The sequence below is a fragment of the Schistocerca serialis genome, chromosome 9 (genome assembly GCF_023864345.2).
Source record: "Schistocerca serialis cubense isolate TAMUIC-IGC-003099 chromosome 9, iqSchSeri2.2, whole genome shotgun sequence".
NCBI classification, from domain to species: Eukaryota; Metazoa; Arthropoda; class Insecta; order Orthoptera; family Acrididae; genus Schistocerca; species Schistocerca serialis.
Window position 1 is genome coordinate 259,562,448 of NC_064646.1, and position 6,000 is coordinate 259,568,447.

A 6,000-nucleotide genomic window follows, 5' to 3' on the forward strand; every position below is an offset into this window, starting at 1 on the left:
CCAACGGCAGGCCGTTGAGTCATCGCTCGGCTGCGCCGTGCCAGCCGAGTCGAAATGTGCGGCCGCCCGGCTCGGCTTGTCAATTAATCATAAAGGGGATTTCATGCGGGCTGGTCACGGCATCACGGACCAGAAACGGCCAATCGAATTCTGGCAATTTAGCTCCACGGGGCCTGCCATCGAGTACAGCTCAATAACACCGACGGCGATTTCTGCTCAAATCGCCACGGAAAGGAAGCTGTCAGGACAATAACATAAGTTGAAAGTGCGGAAAAAGTTGACTGCAGTGAAAAAAGATAAAAATATTAACACTATCGTACCCTTCCCTGGAGCTCTGTATGTTTGTACTTAAAACAAAACAAAAAAAAAAGAAGGCAGTCAGCAGTCAGCAATGTCCTGCACAAAAGCTGTATTGAGACTGGGTACCCCTGTTTATACTTCCCCTAAGACTAACCTAAGAAAAAAGCTCTATCCACTCCCCACACCCATCACTGCATTTGCAGCCGCCTCCAATTTGAAGTGGATCCCTGATTTATTAGACAAATCCCGACACCTTTCCACCCTAAGACGCAAGGCAACGGAATCTACAGCCTACCCTTTCGCAGAACCGTTTGACCCTCTGATTCAGACCCTCCTCATGGCTCCATACCAATGGCCTATTACCAGTCCTGCCAACTACACTGCAGACAGTGAGCTATGCCATCTATACCGCAAGAAAGACTGGCTGCCTTTCATTGGAAACCAAGGAAAATCTCTTCTGATCTGTAGGTACATACCAACACCTGCAGTTGGCTGCACCCTGTGGTTTCTTTCTGGCAGCTGGAAGCACCCATCTCACATCTGGGATGGCTATCCGCATCCCCCTGCTCCATGTCCTGATATGAACAACGAGCACACATTGGACTTCTTGCTATCTTCAGGCCCATATTGCAAAGGGGCTCCATCGTGCACCTTACACTTGAGCTCAAATTTGTTAATAATCCTACCCTCTGTGCTTGCAGGCTAAGAAGCATCCTACAGAACAGAGCAACCACTGAAGCTGGCTCAGGATATTAGCCATAAATCGCCTGTAACCTTTTTGTCAGACAAGCTGGGCAGGTCTTTTATCAATTTCCCAGAAAGTCTTCTGCTGCCTACCACACCTTGAAATGGTTTCTCGTTCAGGATGAGACATGTTACAGAACTTTTCGCTTTACATTCATCCGACACTACATCATGCTGAATTTGAAGTTCTGCAAGTTCCTTTAATGAGAAACATTCCATCTTCGATAGTGAGTCATGGACTGTGAACAGTGATAGACAACATCATGGACACATCACTGACGATTGGCTAGCCTAGCCGACTTGGAGGATAGTTGTTTGTCATGGGCGGATTGAGCCTTAAAAGGGCAGGTGAGCACTACAAGCAGGAAGCGCCTACTAGGGTAGCGGAGAACATGGCCGTGCACAAGGGTTTTTTTTCTGGTTAGAAAAACCCCCTTGGGAAACGACAAGAATTGCCTGCGGAAACTGAAGTTACGTCAGCAACACTGTTCTCAGAGGATGCTCGTGCTCGCAGTTCGGATACAGAAAAGGTTAATCTGATGTTAGTAAACTATATGAGAATCCAAGGAAAGGTCCTAAAATTAGTATCACTTATGGAAGGATATAATGCCCAGACAGTATTAGGAGCAGAAACGTGGTTGGAAACGGAAGTAAACAGCAACTAAATCCTAAGTTCAGTTGTAATGGGAGCGGGGGGTGACTTAGACTTGCCTGATACAGACTGCGAGAGTCGTGCGACCAAAACTGGTGTCAGAGACAAGGATTCGTGTGACTTTATTCTGAATGTCTTATCCGAAAATGACTATGTGTAGGTAGAGAACAAACTCGTGAGAGTAGCGTCTTAGATCTCCTAGCAACAAACAGACCTGAACTGGTCCAGTCAGTAAAAGTAAAGGAAGGTATCAGTGATCGTAAGAGTGTGATAGCAACTATGCCTACGCCTGTTACAATGAATGTAAAAAAGGTAGGAAGGTATTTTTACTTAGAAACCAAATAGGCGATATTTTAATTAATAGGCGTTTTGGAACTTCAGTTACAGCATTCCCTTCCAATTACTCTCTGCCTGAAATTGTCTGTAAGAAATTGTAAGATTTGTTACCGTTATTAAGTACCCTCAACACACACAAAATTTATTATTATTCGAATGGCCACGATGAATAGAGTACTTCAATGAAATATTGTTCTTTTCAGCTTATTACCAATCCAACAAGTGCATTCCCAGAATTAGCATACAAATCAAATAATAATAATAACTCACACAAATGCGAAACAAAATTCACGGTGGCAGATGCTATTGATTGCTGGCATAGCTGTTAAAGAGGAAGGGGGTTAAATTAAAACGATGCCTCCCTCGAGGTAACAGCATAAATGTTTTCTGACTATATGTGCACTGACTGAGGTTGTGAACTGCTAGTTGAAATTCAGTACGACATAGGCTGATTGAATTACAGGGCTGCAGGTCAGATGGACTCGCTACATTCCTCAGACAAAGATTGCTAATAGGCCTAGGTTGCCGATATGCTCAGCACTGGGCTGCCCAATGGGTGATGTGGAAACTGGCCAATGGTGCACGACTGCAAAGGCTGCGGCCGGCCTACCCTCGCACCGAGATGTGCAGAGAATCACGGCTGTCGCGCCGAAAGAACCAAGGCTGTGGCAGCTCCCCATCAATTTGCCGAGTATACAACACACCTCTACTGAACTGCCTACACCGTCCTCTACGGTGGACATCTACCGAATTCCATCAAAATCTCTCCTCTCTTCCGTCCTCGACACCTAATCCTCTTGGAGTCGCAAAAATTGTCCCCTCCAATGGCCAAGTTGCCCGCACAGTTTGCGAACTTGTAACACCACGCCAGAATTTCCACCTAGACACGGCATAGCGGTATTCCTCCAATCAGAAAGTCTGCTACGAAAATCTATCCCCCCCCCCCCCCCTTTACCACACAAAACTCGGCGCCAGAGAAACGAGCGTTCATTCCACACCTGCAGTGAACTATGCTCTCTCTCCCAGAGGAAATCATAAAGCTCTTTCGGTCACATACCCAAGGTGGACAATACGACTCCGGAATGCAGGCTGCTGGCCATTGTCCTGCTGAAGACAGGGTCGCCCTCGCGTGCCGACTTTATGGCGAGATGCCACCACCTGCACTCACAAGCAAAGAGGTCACGATTTTGCAGAAGCCTGGATGTTTTGCTGGAAGAGCTGACGGCTGCTTCTTTGACTTCTGCTACCCTGGCCACGTCTCCCTGCCATCCTCATCGATATAGAAAGAAATCTAGTGCCTCAACCATTATTGCTAGCGGCAAACAAACTCTGGCATTTCCTGTCATATCTATAATTGCTCGTCCTGAAGGGTCGCTATGTAGATGAGATGGCTGCAGTGCCTCTGCAGGGACTGCGTAATCTACAAGTGGTGAAAGATTGGCTTGCCTAAAGGTTAAAGAGTTTTCAATATGCCCTCGCCAGGAAAGTTTCACATCAGCGCACACTCCACTGCAGAGTGAAACTCTCATTCTGGAAACATCACCCAGTCTGTGGCTAAGTTTTAATGTTCCAGGAAAGTTTCATCCCAGATATGCTCAATAATGTTCATGTCTGGGGAGTTTGTTGGCCAACGGAGGCGTTTAAACGCAGAAGAGTGTTCCTGGTGTCACTCTGTATCATTTCTGAACATGTGGGGTGTCGCATTGTCCTGCTGGAATTGCCCAAGTCCACCGAAATGCACAATGGACAAGAACGAATGCAGGTTATGAGATAGGATACGTACGTACGTGTGACCTATCAGAGTCGTATCCAGACGTATGAGGGGTCCCTTATCACTCAAACTGCACACGCCCCATACCATCACAGAGCCTCCACCAGCTTGAACAGTCCCTTGCTGGCATGCAGGGTCCATGGATTCATGAGGTTGTTTCCATACCTGCATACACCCATCCGCTCGATACAATTTGAAAAGATACCCGTCCAACCAGGCAACGTGTTTCGTGTTATCAACAGTCCTATGTCGGTGTTGACAGGCTCGGGTGAGGCGAAAAGCTTTGTGTCATGTATTCATCAAGGGTCCACAAGTGGGCCTTCGGCTGCGAAAGCTCATATCCATGATGTTTCGTTGAATGGTTCGCACGCTGGCACTTGTTGAAGGTCCAGCATTAAAATCTCCATCAATCTGCGGAAGAGTTGCACTATTGCAACCTTGAACGATTCTCTTCAGCCGTCATTGGCCCCGTTCTTGCAAGATCTTTTTTCGGGCGCAGTGATGTCGGACATTTGATGTTTTACCGGATTCCTGATATTCACGTTACACTCGTGAAATGGTCGTACGGGAAAATCCCCACTTCATCGCTACCTCGGAGCTGCTGTGACCCATCGCTCGTATGCCAACTGTAATACCACGTTCAGACTCACGTAAACCTTGGTAATCTGCCACTGTAGCAGCTTTAATCTATCTAACAACTGCGCCAGACACTTGTTGTCTTGTATCGGCGTCACCGACCATAGTGCCGTAATCTGCCTGTTTACATACCTCTGTATTTGAATACGCATGCCTATACCAGTTTCTTTGGCGCTTCAGTGTAAATTTCAACCTGATACCACTACTGCCAAGGAGGAGGTTACCACGAGAAAAACGCTGAGTAATCGACGAAATAATAACATTCTACGAGTCGGGCGTGGAATGTCAGAAGCTTGAACGTTTTTGGGAAACTAGAAAATCGGAAAAGGGAAATGCAAAGGCTCACTCTAGATATAGTAAGGATCAGTGAAGTGAAGTGGAAAGAAGACAAGGATTTCTGGTCAGATGTGTGTAGGGTAATATCAACAGCAGCAGAAATTGGTGTAACGGGAGTAGAATTCGTTATGAATAGGAAGGTAGGGCAGAGAGTGTGATACTCTGAACAGTTCAGTGATAGGGTTGTTCTTATCAGAATCGACAGCAAACCAACACCGACAACGATAGTTCAGGTATACATGCCAGCGTCGCAAGCTGAAGACGGAAAGATAGAGAGAGTGTATGAGGATATTGAAAGGGCAGTATAATATGTAAAGGGAGATGAAAATCTAACAGTTATGGGGGACTGGAATGCAGTTGTAGGGGAAGGAGTAGAAGAAAAGGTTACAGGAGAATATGGGCTTGGGACAAGGAATGAGAGAGGAGAAAGATTAATTGAGTTCTGTAATAAACTTCAGCAGGTTATAGTGAATACTCTCTCCAAGAATCACAAGAGGAGAAGGTATACTTGGAAAAGGCCGGGTAGTATGGGAATATATCAGTTAAATTACGTCATGGTCAGACAGAGATTCCGAAATCAGATACTGGATTTTAAGGTGCGCCGAGGAGAAGATATAGACTCAGATCACAACACAGTAGTGATGAAGGCTGAAGTTTAAGACATTAGCCAGGAAGAATCTATGCGCAAAAAAGTGGGATACGGAAGTACTAACGAGGTGAGTCAAATGGAAACCTTAAATTTGTAATAACAAATCGAAATTTCGCGCCGTTATCCTATAAGTTGGTAAGCGTGCTACAAACAGCATACAGAATGGCCTGTAGGTGGCAGAATAGTGCAGACGCACACATACTGTCGCAGTATCAGTATAAAGATGGCAGCCCCACTTGCGACTTGCACCAGGGAAGATCAGCATCCTGTTATTCGGTTTTTGCGTAGTGAAGGTGTGAAAGCTATTGAAATTCATCTACGAATGAAGGTTCAGTACGGTGATGCATGTTTGTCACAGCAGCAAGTCTACGAATGGAGTAGGAAGGTCGCAAATGGTGTGACTTCAGTGGAAGATGCTTCTCGTTTAGGTCAGGCACAACGAGTTGTGACTCCACAGAACATTGCAGCAGTTTAAGCCATAGTGAAGGAAAACCGCCGAGTGACACTGAATGACACCGCAGCATGTTTACAAATTAGTCATGGGTCAGCACACCACATTGTGCATGATGTACTCCA